This window comes from Phacochoerus africanus, chromosome 1 (genome assembly GCF_016906955.1).
Source record: "Phacochoerus africanus isolate WHEZ1 chromosome 1, ROS_Pafr_v1, whole genome shotgun sequence".
In the NCBI taxonomy this organism is placed as follows: domain Eukaryota; kingdom Metazoa; phylum Chordata; class Mammalia; order Artiodactyla; family Suidae; genus Phacochoerus; species Phacochoerus africanus.
Window position 1 is genome coordinate 58,422,045 of NC_062544.1, and position 15,906 is coordinate 58,437,950.

Consider the following 15,906-nt stretch of genomic DNA (forward strand, 5'->3'; position numbering starts at 1 on the left):
TGTCATTATAGGTCCTACAGATATTGGAAGGCTAATAAAGGAACATTATCTGCATCTTTCTGTGTTGTTTATAATTTATAACAACACAGAAAGATGCAGAAAAACATAAAATTCAACATCTAGTCATGCAAAATTTTTTAAAGGATTTGGAATGGAAAGTAACTTCCTCAACGTGATAAAGAACTTTACAAAAACCAACAGCTAATCATACTTTCCTGCTAAGATCAGGAAGAAAAAAAGATGTCCATTGTAATCCCTTCTATTTAGCATCATACTGGCCAGTGTACTAAGTTAAGAAAAGGAAAAGAAAAGGCTTACATATTATAAAGAAAGAGATAAAATTGTTTTTATTCACAGACAAGTGATAGTCTATATTGAAAATTCCTTAGGAATCTATCCCCATGCTCCAAAATACTAAACTAGCACATGAGTTCAGCTAGATCACAGGATAACAGGTTATAAAGTCAGTGCTTCTACGTATTAGCCAAGAATAATCAGAAATTGAAATTTTTAAAGTACTCTTTCAGAGAAAAAGGAAATACTTAAAAATTAATTTAACAAAGTATGTGTAAGACCTATACACTTAAAACAGACATTGCAGAGAGAAGCTAAAGAAAACTGACATAAATACATGAGTTGAAAGCCTCGATATTATTAAGATGTCAATTCTCTCCAATTGATCTAAAGAGTCAAGGCCATCCCAATAAAAATTCCAACAGAAATTTTTTCTTTTGACAAGTTGATTTAAAATTTATAAGGAAATACAAAGGACCAAGGATAGTTAATCAATCTTGAAAAAGAAGAACAAAGTTGATAAACCACATTTTTGAATTTTAAGCTATAATAATCAAGGCAGTGTAATAATGGTGTAAAGATAGAAAATCAATCATTAAAAAAGAAGAGGGAGCCAGGAAATTGAACTATTCATATTAGCCAATTGATTTTTTTTTTGGTCTTTTTTTTTTTTTTTGTCTTTTTGCCATTTCTTGGGCCGCTCCCGTGGCATATGGAGGTTCCCAGGCTAGGGGTCGAATCGGAGCTGTAGCTGCTGACCTACACCAGAGCCACAGCAATGTGGGATCCGAGCCACGTCTGCAACCTACACCACAGCTCGCGGCAATGCTGGATCTTTAACCCACTGAGCAAGGCCAGGGATCAAACCTGCAACCTCATGGCTCCTAGTCGGATTTGTTAACCACTGCACCATGATGGGAACTCCGACCAATTGATTTTTGACAAAGACATCAAGATAATTCAAAAGAGGATAAGAGAATCTTTTCTGTAATAATCCTGGAACAAACTGATAAACATATTACTAAAAATGAACCCCAACACCTACTTTGCACAAAAATTAAGATGAAATATACTAAAATGCAAAAGTAAATCCATAAAGCTTTTAGAAGAAAACAGGAAACTATCTTCACAAAATTGGAATAGACAGGTTTTACACAGACACAGTGCTAATCATAAAAAATAGACAAATCAGAATGTCAACATTAAAATTATCTGTTCTTTAAAATACAACACTAAGAAAAAAGACTAGGAGACAATATTTGTGAAAAACAGAGCTGAAAAAGAACTTGTAATAATAAGTGAAGAACTCAATGTAAAGAATTTGATTTAAAAATGGACAAATTGGAGTTCCCGTCGTGGCGCAGTGGTTAACGAATCCGACTAGGAACCATGAGGTTGCGGGTTCAGTCCCTGCCCTTGCTCAGTGGGTTAACGTTCCGGCATTGCCGTGAGCTGTGGTGTAGGTTGCAGACGCAGCTCGGATCCTGCGTTGCTGTGGCTCTGGCGTAGGCTGGCGGCCACAGCTCCGATTAGACCCCTAGCCTGGGAACCTCCATATGCCGCAGGAGCGGCCCAAGAAATGGCAAAAAAAAAAAAAAAATGACAAAATAAAAATGGACAAATGATCCCGCAGGCGCTTCAAAATGAGGATCTACAAATGGCCAGTAAGCACCTCAGATGCTCAGTGTAATTAGTCATCTGGAAATGCAATTCAAATCACTGTAAGATACTATTTCATATTCACTAGAAAGGCTAATATTACAAATACTTATGATATGGAGTTCCCCAGTGGCTCAGCAAGTTAAGGATCCAGTGTTGTCACTGCTGTGGCTAGGGATGATGCTGTCATGAAGGTTCGATCCCTGGCCTAGGAACTTTCACATACTGTGGGTGCAGCCAAAAAAGAAGAAGAAAATAAAATTAAAAAAAATACTGATGATACTATGTGTTGGAGAGAATAAGGAGAAACCAGATTTCTATTCATTGCTGCAAACCAGGAATAACCACTTTGGAAAATAGTTTGGCAGTTTCCTATATAGTTTAATCTATACCTTCCCTATAATCTAGCAATTATATTCTTAGGTATTTTCCCAGAGAGATGAAAATGATGTATCCACAAAAAACTTGAACAAGAATGTTCATAGTAGATTTTATTTCTATAAGCTCAAACATGGGAACAACCCAAATGTATATAAGTAGATAAACGGATAGGCAAATTGTTAGTATATTCATACACTGGAATACTACTCTGAAGTAGCGAGAAAAGAATTGCTGATACATGTAACCACATATATGAATCTCAGATGTGTACAACACCTTGGGGGTAAAAGCAGGATGGGATGACAAACCTGTGGGATGACAGACCAAGATCTTAGCACACATATTAGCACATATACCAGCGTGCTGCCACACATGTGCTGGAAAGCTCATGCAATAGGATACATTTTAACTCTTAGTGACATGCTTGTGAGCACCTTGGGTGGCAGCCCTACTCCTTTGTTCCTGCCTAGGCCTCCAAGGCTTTGTTCTTATTGGAAAAACATCCATTTATTCCTGTGAAATGGGAAAATAAGAAGCTTTTTCTCTTGCTCGCCCAATGGCTCAGGACGAAGGGGAATAAGCTCAAGGAAAGAGTTTGGGAACTGGAAGAAGTTGCCATCAAGCATCTGGCTTGTGTCCTTGGAATCCATCAGGGAATTTAAAAGTAGTGTGCTTCTTTACTGAAGAGAAAGAGCTTACATTTGTCTGAATTCAATATTCAAAGCTGCATTTCAGCCACATTGATGTATTAAGAGTCTTTGTGAAGAGTGATTTAATTCTTATTAATATATTTTGCATCAAAATCACCTCTTTAATTTTAGCAGTGCAGAAAACACTAGATAATTACTTAAAATGAAATTTAACAGATACCATTTTAAACCTGTACATGTGCTTATTCAATGCTTCTCTTCAACATGCCATGCAACCTAGACTATATTTCCATTCCCTCCTCTCTCAGCAAAATAGAGAGACCCACTTCTAACATATGGAAGCATTTTCACACTGCAAGTTATTCTGAGGGGAAAATATGCGATTTATAAATGCTGTCAAATGAAATATGTATTTCCAAATGGCACTGAGTTGACCAGGCACATCGCAGGACACATTCTGCATCTTCATTAGCCCATGGGCGTAAATGAAGGAAGGATGTAGAGAAAGAACAAAACCAGCTCTTTCTGGCATTGTAAATCCAGAGGGCCCATATTTGCTGCTGACAATTATATTCAAGTAATTAAGGACTGCCGATAACTTTATCACAAAAGCACACAATAGTTTTATGTACAGATGAAATAACATCTTCAGATTATGAAGAAATGGGTATGCTTTGTCAAAAGGAACACATTCTTCTGAGTCATTTTTGCCAGTGGCTGAAAATAAATATTGACGTGGAGGTTTTATTTATTTATTTATTTATTTGCTTTTTATAGCCGCACCTGCGGCTTATGGAGGTTCCCAGGCTAGGGGTCTAATTGGAGCTGTTGCTGCTGGCCTATACCAGAGCCACAGCAACGCCAGATCCGAGCTGCGTCTGTGACCCATATCACAGCTCATGGCAACGCCAGATCCTTAACCCACTGAGCAAGGCCAGGGATCGAACCCATAACCTCATGGTTCCTAGTCAGATTTGGACATGGAGGTTTTAAATTGCCAGACTCACCATGCCATTTGCCCGCCAACATTCGCAAACAAACTTTTTAAAGTCAGAATCCGAACAGAAAATGGTAAGAATATAAGTGAATCATCTTGCATATTTGCAGATGGCAAAACAAAAGTACAGGAAGACTCTCACGGGCTGAGGTGACATCTCAACCAGGCTTGTACAGATGACAAAAGCAGGCAGGCTATCCCAGTCCAGGTACCTCACAGCTTCAGAAGAGAAGAAACTGCGAAATAGGCATTTATCTAAGCCAAGCAGGCCTTTCTTAGAGAAAAAAGCATGAGATTGGGAGTCAGCTCTCATGTGTTTTAAATCCCAGTTCTCTAAGCGCTAGCTGTGTGACCTTGGGGGTACGTCTTATAATTCTGGAGCCTTAGTTCTCTCATCATACAAGGGTTTGATAACTTACCTCTTGAGGATGGTATCATGTACTAAGAGATGCAGTTTACCAAATTTATCTCTCACGTGCCAGGCACTATGCTTAGTGTTTTACCTACATTACTTTGCCTAATCCTTACAACTTTGTGAAGTATGTCTTCCTATTCCCATTTTGCAGATGTGTAAACATGGGCTCAGGGAGATCAAATGACCTGCCCTAGCGCACAGTTAGTAAGCTGAGGAGATGGAGTCTGAATCCAGTCTGGTTTATGCCAAAGCTTAGGTTTTTAAAACCATGCATTTTGGCTCCTGGTGCTCATATATTTAGTCACCAAAGATTAATATGTTTAAACGTTTTACAATAGGTCAAGTATGATGCAAATATACATTTTTGTAGTATGCATGTGCATGAAAGAACCATCATGGGAGATCATTTAGGTCATATTAAGTTAAACATTTCAAAAGGCAAAAGGTTAAAGACTAGTCGTGGCAAGCATAAGCATGTCATGTGGTACTGTTTTAAGAAGAAAGAAAAAAATAATTCAGAGTCATGTTTAGACACTGAAACAAGAGTAAAATTTAAGAGTGTGATGTCATGTCTGTTAAAAAAGGTCTACTGAAAAAGAAGTAGGTCTTCATGAAAGCGTTCCCCTCACTGATCATCCTCAAATATAAAGCATATGGCACGTGATGACCATGTCTTTTGGGATTCATTACCGAACATTCAAAAATATAAAGCCAGTTTCTTCCATTATCACTGTATTTTGATAGATAGAATGATTTTGCTAGATGTTCTGTATCAAATGACTTAATGAAAATTCTGGGTTTTTTTTTTTCATTTTTTAAGTGAGAATTGCTACGATTTTTAATTTTAACTATTTATTTATTTATTTTGTTTTGTAGGGCTGCACCAGCGGCATATGGAGTTTCCCAGGCTAGGGGTCCAATGGGAGCTACAAGAATCTTCTGTTTTTTTTTTTTTTAATCTGTAAACTTCCATATTTATAATATTAGTAAAGTAATTGACTTTAAGAAATGAGAAGAATTTTTCTTCAATTGAATGGTTGCTGCTACCAATTTCCAGACTCTGAAATGCAAATGGAATTAAGAAACCAGCCATAGCCCATTACTAGTTGTGATTGCATTGCAAATTAAACAGCATGGTTTGCTGTTGAGGTTGGGGTGAGAACCCATTTGACACAGAATTTTCAGGGTCTTGGTCCTACCTCCAGAAGTATAGCAAGGTCTATGTTTGACACACTTCTGTGTTTCTTGTTTTTTGTTTTTTTTTGCTTCTGGCTCGTGTCAAATACTGTAATTATTTACATGTCTTATTTATTTGAAATTGATCTGTGTCTAGATTTGGACCAATATACAAACCAGTGGAGAAAAAGTCTAGAGTCTTTGAAACTTAACAATGAATAGGTCCCTTGAAGATTAACGGCATGAGAAGCAGATGAGTTCAGAAAATGGTATGGGTTAGACAGAGTTCTGGGTGGCAAGGGTTGTATTCAGTGGGTTGACAGATAGTTTTCTCATCTTTTCCAATGTCCTATTAAGAATGTCCCATTCTTGGGAGCTCCCGTTGTGGCATAGCAGAAACGAATCTGACTAGGAATCATGAGGTTGTGGGTTTGATCCCTGGCCTTGCTCAGTGGGTTAAGGATATGGTGATGCCGTGAGCTGTGGTGTAGGTCACAAATGCAGCTCGGATCTGGCGTTGCTGTGGCTGTGGTGTAGGCAGGCAGCTATAGCTCTGATTTGACCCCTAGCCTGGGAACCTCCATATGCCGCGAGTGTGGCAAAAGGCAAAAGGCAAAAGGCAAAAAAAAAGTCCTATTCTCAAAATGAATAATTTCTTTATCAGCATGGTTTTGATGAGAAAAGGAATAGCTTCCTTTTTTTTAATTCTAATATTGATTCCTTTTTTTCTCTAGTGTGTGGTCACAATGAATCAAAACTAAGAAATACTAAATGTCTTAGAGTAGGCAGTTTATAACTTCATTTCCAACAAGAACTTATAGCAGTTCAAAAAAATTCAGAACTGGTTTGAAAAGAGCCAGTGTTTTCTCCTTTAATTTTATATACTGTATTTATTACAACACACTTGTATTCATAAGTACACAACTGGTTATAGCTTCACCAGGGATGGCCATGCTGGAATTGTTCCAGTGGGGTCCATTTACTTTGTGCCTCAAGTTAAGCTGGTGCTTTATAAGTTCAGCCTGGCGACTTCCTATGTAAACTGCCTGTTTCTCTCTGGGATCCTGGTTATTTTACCTTCAAGTCAGCACAAGGTATCTCACAAAGTAGAATCAAGAATGTCCCATCACAGTTACTAATGTCATTCTGTGACATTATTTACCTCCTTCTGTAAACACATACTTTTTAATATTTTGGTGACTAATTTGTTGTATAGTTCATTGCTTTTGCATTTGCATTACAAAGTTCCCTCATAGATGGCTAGAAGTAAGTACAGAATGTCTTATGCCTGTGGCTTTTTCATGAATTGGCACAAACTCATTTTTCTTCTGGGGCTACAGTTTGTCATTTGTTAAAACCATCTTAGAATACTTTAACATAGGTTTGAGTTCTTGTTTTCTTTTGTAAATTAAGATTGGATTAAAAAAAAAAAAAGACTGGAAGCTGTACCAGGTGCTCTCACGTGCACACATTGCTTCAATGTTCATAACAACCCTCTAAAAATATACATCAAGAGAGATGAAAACGCTGAGCCTTGGAATACTTTTTTAAAAACTGCATCTTTAGGATCATCTGGCCTCAGAGCTCCAAAATCCACGCTTTGACCCATCAGAGAGCCAGACACAAGTGAAAGAAGAGGAAGAAGACGGGGACATAAAGGACAATATCGGAGCCTGGATGAGACAGTGCATAGGAGAAGAGATTAGGAAAGAGGATGTGGCTGAGACACATGGAAAGATCCAGGAAAAAAGGGAGAAGGAAATGCAGGGCCTGCCAGAGCTGCAGTCTAAGTGCATAATTCCAGTTCTAGCAGCAATTAGAGGTGACCCATTTGGTAGTGTCCATTCCTCTGCAGGGGGTTGTTGTCTTTCCTGCCAAGACTGTTTCCACAACCTTTTGGGCTTGGCTGGAGGAGAACTCAGTAGAACTACCAAGCAGGAGAAAGCAGCCTGCCAGACTCTAGATGGGTGGAGTCATGTAGCAGAGACTTGGGGCCTCTAGAGCTGCCTGTTCCCGTTCCCATACCTACTGGCACTTCATTCTCAGCTCCCCCTGCCTCCTCTTCCAGAGCTGCTTTTGGCTCAATAGATACTTTCAAACCTCCTGCTCTGAGATGGTTGAAAACCCTCCAGTTACTTTCCTACATGAAATAGGTTAGTCTGAGACTGAGGGCCAATTAAATACACTGGAAAAAAAAAAAAAAAAAAGGTAGGAACAAGACCTTACAAATCACCTGTATTAGAACAGGGAGAAAAAGAAGTGTATGTTTACTGTCAACACTGACCATTACAACACTTTAGAATCTTGAAGAAAAAGCTCTACATTATGCATAAGGCTCCAGCTAAATTTTTTTTTTTTTTTTTTGGTCTTTTTGCCATTTCTAGGGCCGCACTCGCGGCATATGGAGGTTCTCAGGCTAGGGGTCGAATCGGAGCTGTAGCTGCCGGCCTACACCACAGCCACAGCAACGCAGGATCCAAGCCACATCTGCAACATACACCACAGCTCACGGCAATGCTGGATCCTTAACCCACTGAGTGAGGCCAGGGATTGAACCTGCAACCTCATGGTTCTTAGTCAGATTCGTTAACCACTGAGCCAGGACAGGAACGCCCTCCAGCTAAATTCTTGTCTGGAGATGTGAAGGAGAGTTTTGAATAAAGGTGAAGGACAAGAACATAAAATGCCTTTTCGTAGGTTAGAGGGCATTACAAAGAGCCCTCTATGGTTAGTTATTCAGCAGTGTTTTTATTGCACTCTAGACTCGGTGAATCCACCTTGTTCACACTTTTATTTCCATATATTTCGATGCAAAGAACAGGTAGGTCAAAGAAATAAGATACTGGAGGCTTGTTAAGCAGTATAACTCAATAAGAAGTCTATCCTAGGCCAGAAGCATGGGATTTGTCCTTTAATCATGGGTGTCTGACAGTATGGTAGAAAAGGAATTATTTTTAAATTTAGTGTTTATTTTTTTTTGCCAAGTTATATATATTTCATGTGGCTTAAGGGATCGAATGGTCCTACAAGAGTTTTCTGGGAAAAAACAGCAATGTCCTCCTTGCCCCTTCCACTGCTTGCTTTCGTTTTCTTTTTTTGGTCCCCAGAGGTAACAGCATCCAAGTCACAGAGCTGTTTCTTTCGTATTAACCTCCACGTATCCAACTATCGGGCATTTACTGCAACTTCTCTGTATTTCTGCTTAGACACTACTGGTTTGCCACTGTGGAGGAATTTAGGTCCCTTTCACAGATTCCTCCAACCTCTTCAATCACTATCATCATACACACAAATGTGTTCCATTCCCGCATCTTCCCAAAATCACTGTAACAGAAGTTTGATTAGATCAATATTCAGTATTCACATCACTGTGACTATGAAATACATTACGATTATTTTTCCTTTCCTGCCCTACTTTCTGTTTTCTCTGGATTTAATAACTGCGTCATATTTTTGTTTTCTTAGTTCTCTATGTGCTTATTACTGGCCAATGCCCAAACTCTCTTCCAATTATCTAAATATCTTTTCAAAATATTCCGCTCAAAGGAGATATTCAACTGCTTCTAGGCCCATCTTTTTGGAGACTTCTTTCCTAGAGTATCCTCAGGGACCCCCCCCTCCCGCCCCCCGAATTGTGGACTGGATGTTCTCTCTGACTGGTACACTGCTGTCATTCTGGGCTATCCCCTCACCATCATCCTGGAGGTTGCCTTTATCCCGTTGAGTTGGTGCCCCGTTTTCTTGGCTCTTTAGTTCACTAGCTCATTTGCTAGAGCATCTCCTTTAGAACCATCCCAAAAATGTGTGCATGCAGGTTACATATTTTGAAAGTTTACAGTTGAAAATGTTTTTATCACATCTTTACACGTAATTGATACTTTCTATTAGCACATAATTCTAGGCTGGAAATCATTTCCTTTCAGAGTGTTAAAAGCATTGTTCCTTTGATTTCTTTTCTTTTCTTTTTTTTTTTCTTTTTAGGGCTGAACCCGCGGCATATGGAGGTTCCCAGGCTAGGGGTGGAATTGGAGCTGTGACCATCAGCCTACACCACAGCCACAGCAATGCAGGATCTGAGCCACATCTGCAACCTACACCACAACTCATAGCAACACCGGATTCTTAACCCACTGAGCAAGGTCAGGGATGGAACCCCCAACCTCACAGTTACTACTCAGATTCATTTCCAGTGCGCCATGATGGGAACTCCTGATTGCTAACTTCAGAATTGTTGTGAAACCTAAAGTCATTCTGATACCTGACTCTTTATATGTGACCTTTTTACTCCCTTCTCGGTGCCAGTAGGACCTTTTCTTTGCTATTTCCTAAGATTTCATGATGTGCATTGTTACAGTTCTATTTCCATGTATCATTCTGAGCATTATATTGGCTCTTTTAAACTGGAAACATGTCTTTTGATTTGAAGAAATTTTAATGATCTACTTGATAATTTCATCACCCCTTTTTTCTATATTCTCTAGAGCTTCTATTAGTCAGGCATTGAAGTGACTCTTGGCCTGATTTTCTGAGGTTCTTTTTTTTTTTTAAATATTTTCCCTTATTTTTCATTTCTGTCCTTTTGCTCTGCTATTTGGACTATTTACTCAATTTTATTCTCCAAATCTTTTATTGATTTTTAAAAAGTCAATATTGATTCTAGGAGCATATTTTATGTCTAAATTTCTAAAGGTTTACTCTTGTTCTGTTTTGCTCTTTCTAAAATATAGTGCTCTGCTTTTACTTCACAGATGTTCCATATTTGCGAGGATATTAATTATATACATATTACACATGTAATTTATATATGCCATATTTGAAAATAAATTATATGTATATAATGCTATAAAATATATATTAAACTCACTGCAAAGTCTTTTCCTCTAGTTTACTTTCTTTCTGTTTACTCATTCAATCACTGAATTTTATGTCTGGTGTCCCTTGATTCCATGCTTGTATTTGAGAAAGGGGCACACACTAAAAAGTTCATTAGCAGTTACGTGCACTTGAACTGGGGACTCATTATCTGGTCTGACCATTCATTGAGAAATTCCTTTGTCAATATCTTTTATTCTTTTCTTTTGGGTTGGCCAGATTCTCCAGAGAAAAGTCTTATAATTTCCTGCCTGGAAGAAATAAACTTGGCTGCCAGCATTCTGTGAACCAAGTAGAAAAGGACCTCAATATTTTGCATGTGTGGTGGGCAGAACAGCTCCCTAAAGATGTCCATATCCTAATGCCAAGCACCTGTAAATAAGTACCTTAACACAGCAAAAGAAGCCCAGCATACAAGATTAAATTAACGATCTTGAGATGAGGAGACTGTCTTAGATTATTTGGGTGGGCACACTGCAATCACAAAAATCATCATAAAATAAAGAAGGAGGCAGGAGTGTCAGAGTCACAGAAGGAGATGTGACAGCAGAAGCAGAGGGTGGAGTGATATGTGGCTGCGGGTCAAGGAATAAGGGCAGCCTCTACAAGCTGGAAAAGGAAAGGAAATGGATTCTTTCCTGAGCTTCTAGAAGAAACCCAAACCTTCTGGCCTAGTTCAGACTTCTGGCCTCCAGAACTGTAAGATAATAAATTTGCATTGTTCCAAACCACAGACTTAAAATAAATTGTTATAGCAACAACAGAAAACTAACATAGTATGTAAACTTTCATCTAATCTCTCGCTTTTTATTATAGAGCTTCCACTTCAAGCTCTTGTCTGATATTGCATCTTTTCCAGGGAGTAACTCCCGAGTTACTTGGTTCTCAAATCGACAAAACTACTCCCTGTTTTCAGTCAAACTTCACTTCTGCTTCCAGAACTACTTAGTGGTACCGATGCCAGGATTTTGGTGGCTCGTGGGGAGTAAACCAGATTGCCTCTTTTTTTCCTTCCATTTGTAAAAGTTTTATTGAAGTATAGTTCATTCACAATGTTGTGATAATTTCTGCTGCACAACAAAGTGATTTGGTTATACATGTATATTCATCCATTCTCTTTCAGATTCTTTTCCCACATAGATGATCACAGAATATTGGGTAGAGTTTTCTGTGCTATGCAGTGGGTCCCTATTGGCCAGTGATTCCATGTATCTCAGTGTGCATATGCTAATCTCAACCCCCCCTCCCATCCCCCCAATTCCTTTTGGTAACCATAAGTTTACAAAGTCTGTGAGTCTGTTTGTTTGGCAAATAAGTTCATTTGTATCCTCTTTTTAGATTCCACATGTAAGTGGTATCATATGATATTTGTCTTTCACTGTCTGACTAAATTCACTTAGTATGATAATCTCAAGATCCATCCATGTTGCTGCAAATGCTGTTATTTCCATTTGTTTTTATGGCTGAGTAGCATTCCATTCTATATATGTACCACACCTTCTTTAACCATTCCTCTGTCGATGGACATTTAAGTTGTTTCCATGTCTTGGCTATTGTGAACAATCCTGCTGTGAACACCAGGGTGAATGTATCTTTCTAAATTATGGTTTTCGCTGGGTAAAGGTCCAGGAGTTTGATTGCTGGATCACATGGTAGTCCTATTTTTAGTTTTTTGTGGAAACTCCATATTGTTTTCCATAGTGGTTGCATCAATTTACATTCCTACCAACAGTGTAAGAGTGTTCCCTTTTCTCCATACCCTCATCAGCATTTATTGTTTGTAGACTTTTTGATGATGGGCATTCTGGTTGATGTAAAGTGGTACTTTATTGTAGTTTTGATTTGCATTTCTCTAATAATTAACTATGATGAGCATCTTTTCATGTGTTTTTTGGCCTTCTGTATGTCTTCTTTGGAGAAATGTCTATTTAGATCTTTTGCCCATTTTTTGATTGGGTTGTTTGTTTTTTTTTAATATCAAGCTGAAGGAGGTGTTTGTATATTTTGGAGATTAATCCCTTGTCAGTCACTTCATACTTGCAAAATATTTACTCCCATTCTGTGTTATCTTTTCATTTTGTTTATGGTTTCCTTTGCTGTGAAAAATCTTTTATGTCTAATTAGGCCCATCTGTTTATTTTTGTTTTTATTGTAATTACTCTAGGAGGTGGATCTGAGAAGATATTGCTGTGGTTTGGCCTATGTTTTCCTCTAAGAATTTTATAGTATCTGGTCTTATATTTATGTATTTAATCCATTTTGAATTTATTTTTGTCTACAGTGTTAGAGAGTATTCCAATTTCATTCTTTTGCATGTAGCTGTCCAGTTTTCCCAGCACCACTAGTGAAGAGACCAACTTTTCTCCATTGTGTATTCTTGCCTCTTTTGTTATAGATTAGTTGACCGTAGGTGTGTGGCTATATTTCTGGGCTTTCTATTCTGTTCCAATGATCTATATTTCTAGTTTTGTGCTATATCATACTGATTTGATGACTGAGGCTTTGTAGTATAGTCTGATTCCTCCAGCTCTGTTTTCTTTCTCAGGATTTTTTGGCTATTTGGGGTATTTTGTGTTTCCATACAAAGTTTAAAATTTTTTGTTCTAGTTCTGGGGAAAATGCCATTTGTAATTTGATAGTGATTGTGCTGGATCTGCAGATTGTCTTGGGTAGTATAGTCATTTTGACAATACTGATTCTTCCGATCCAAGAACACAGTATATCTTTCCATCTGTTCATGTCATCTTTGATTTCTTTCATCAGCATTTTATAGTCTTCAGAGTGCTTCTTAGTAGCTCCAATGCTGGCTTAAGGTTATTATTCATCCTCCTACTTTCTAGCTTCCTGATACTGTTATTTCTCTCCAGTTTCCTTTGTCTTTGTGGTACCCTCCCTCCCTGACCCCTGGTTCCCCTCAACTCCCCCCCCCAAAAAAAACCCAACCATTTATTAATGTTTCATTGTGATTTCTGAGGTAGTAGGAATGCATAGGTGTAATCAATCAACTTTGACAAAGTTGAAAAAACATAAGTGCCATGATTTTATACTGACTTTTCCTTGGTGTGGTACTGGATAGTATAAGTTACATACTAAGAACATGACATTGTGCTGGTAGAATTGTAGATATGACCTGTGGAAACTAAGAGCAGTGGTTTTATAGGAGGAAGGTCTGGGTTTAATTAAAGGCTTTTGTTACTTGTTAGTGTTATGACCTTGAGCAAGTTGCTTAACAGAGCCTCAGTTTCCTCATGTGTAACTAAGTCTCTGTAAACATGGTAGAAAACACAATTAACTCAAAAATAATTTACATATTTACAAGATTAATTTAGACAAGATGATAGATAAAAGCGTACCTCCACTGTGGAGCAGAAATACAGGTGAACTGAGACTGAGTTAATAGATGGTATTTTGTGCCCTTCCTGTATGTAACAAGTACCTAATACAATATTTGTGGGATGAAATGTCTTCTCTTAATAAAGCATTTCAGAAAACAACAATGAATATAGGAACTCATTAAATGCTACATGAATCTTAAAATAGGCAAAACATAAAACAATTTTTCTTTAAAATATTTCTTCCCATCCCCTCATCATCATTCCTTCTAACAGAAAACTATATTCTCAAATTTTGCTTATTGCATTTGCCTGAAAAAATCATGGATGCAAGACTAAGAAAAAAATAGAGACCTTGTCAATTCTCCTCTAGAATTTGGACTAGCCTCTTAATTAGATTCCTTATTTCCTTTCCCTCACTCCCTTTCCCCTCTAATCCGCTTTCCACACAGCAGGCAGACTGATCTTAAAAAACAAAATGCATATCGGAGTGAATCACCCCACTGCTTAAAATCTCTATTGGCTTCCCATTTTTCTTGGAATAAAAACAAAACTCCTTGGCACAACCTGCAAGGCTTTGCAAAACTCCAACTTCATCTTCAGCTTCATCTTGTACCACTGTTCTCTTTCTCCTACCTTGCGAAGTATCTTGGTATATAGCCATCCCTCAATACGTATTTGTTGAAGAAGTGGATTGATTAAAAATATATTAGAAAGAAGAAAAGATAAATTTTAAAATATATCATTTTTAAGGACTATTCTTTTATTTTCAAGTTTTTCTACTGGGTCAGGTAAGAAAATTGCTATGAACCCAATGGCTTATGAAATGTTTACTTTTGACTTTATATTTGAAGCCCAGGGACTGGCCTGGGAGAAGGGAAGAAAATCTAGATGGAAGAAGAGGTAAGGAGATTATCTGCTTTCTGACTAATGAGCTGGGCAGTGTCAGGGAGAGAAGGTGCTTGCACTGAGGCTAATATTCCTTCAATCAAGAGTGTATACCAAGACCCTAGTACAGTGGCCAGCACAAAAAGATACTCGGTAAATATTTGTTAAATTAATGAAAAAAAAATGGCCTTCCTACTTTACCACATGCCCTCTAAGCTACAAGTAAACCTTTATGATTTGCTACTTAATGCTGCCATTGAAAACCGCTTCTACCCATTTTTAGCTCTATGGTTCGATAGAGGGAAGGTCAACATGTTATTTGTCTAGAGGTAGGTCAAGTCATACTATTTTAAGGATGACTATCTTCAGTCCAATTTAGAAGAGGCCCATTTATTATTCCACCTCATAAGTATTCTGCTGCACATTCACAAAGACTATTTCCTTTCAAAGTCATTAGAGATCTCATTTCTTAAATCTAATGTAATTGCTGAAAAAGGAGCTTGTTCTAAGAAAGAACAAAGCATTGAACTACAGTTTAATGTGGATGGCAATGCCAATATGTTGCTGAGCATTTTCCATTGTGGTTCACTAGGCTCCAAGGGCAGACAATGCAGTAAGCACTTGCATTAAAATGGGAATTTTATCTCGCTGGACTGAAAGTAGGCACCCAAGTTCATAGGGCCCCAGGAACTTGGCAGAGGGTGGTCTGGCAGAGTTTTGACACTCACTTGTGGGATAAGGTTGTGGGGAACTGGAGAACCCCTCTGGCATGTAAAAGATGTAATTATCTGGTAGTTTCTTGAAATTCTTCAGCTAGACTTTTATTTATTCAGCCAGTGATGGCAAATTATCTCAACTTGTATGCCAGGACAATAAATCCATAATGACTACTAGAAAGCTATTTGGGTTTATCAAGAAAGTGCTGTCATAAGTTAGCAATGTCAACTCTCAGTTCTGGAATGTGGATTGGTGTCATGCCACATATCTAATATCCTTTCTTTAAGGTTTTTTTGGTTATTGTTGTTTTGTTTTAAGTAATCATCATGTCTAAAACTCCATTTAACTTTCATGTAAATTCTGTAAAGTAAGTATTGTTATAATCTTCATTTTTTTCAGATGAAGAGACTAGAGGTACAGTCATATTGTTTCCAAAAGTATGGAATTAGTGGCAGACTTTATACTTGAATGCATGCCTCTCTAACACCAGAGACCAAGTTTTTAACAACCATATAATCTTCCCTA

At 38.0% G+C, this 15,906-nt stretch overlaps 1 protein-coding gene across 1 annotated transcript in view; it reads left to right on the forward strand.

Moving 5' to 3' along the window:
- RANBP3L (RAN binding protein 3 like) overlaps positions 1–15,906 on the forward strand; it is a 48,544-nt gene that overhangs the window by 5,720 nt on the left and 26,918 nt on the right. The window lies entirely within an intron of this gene.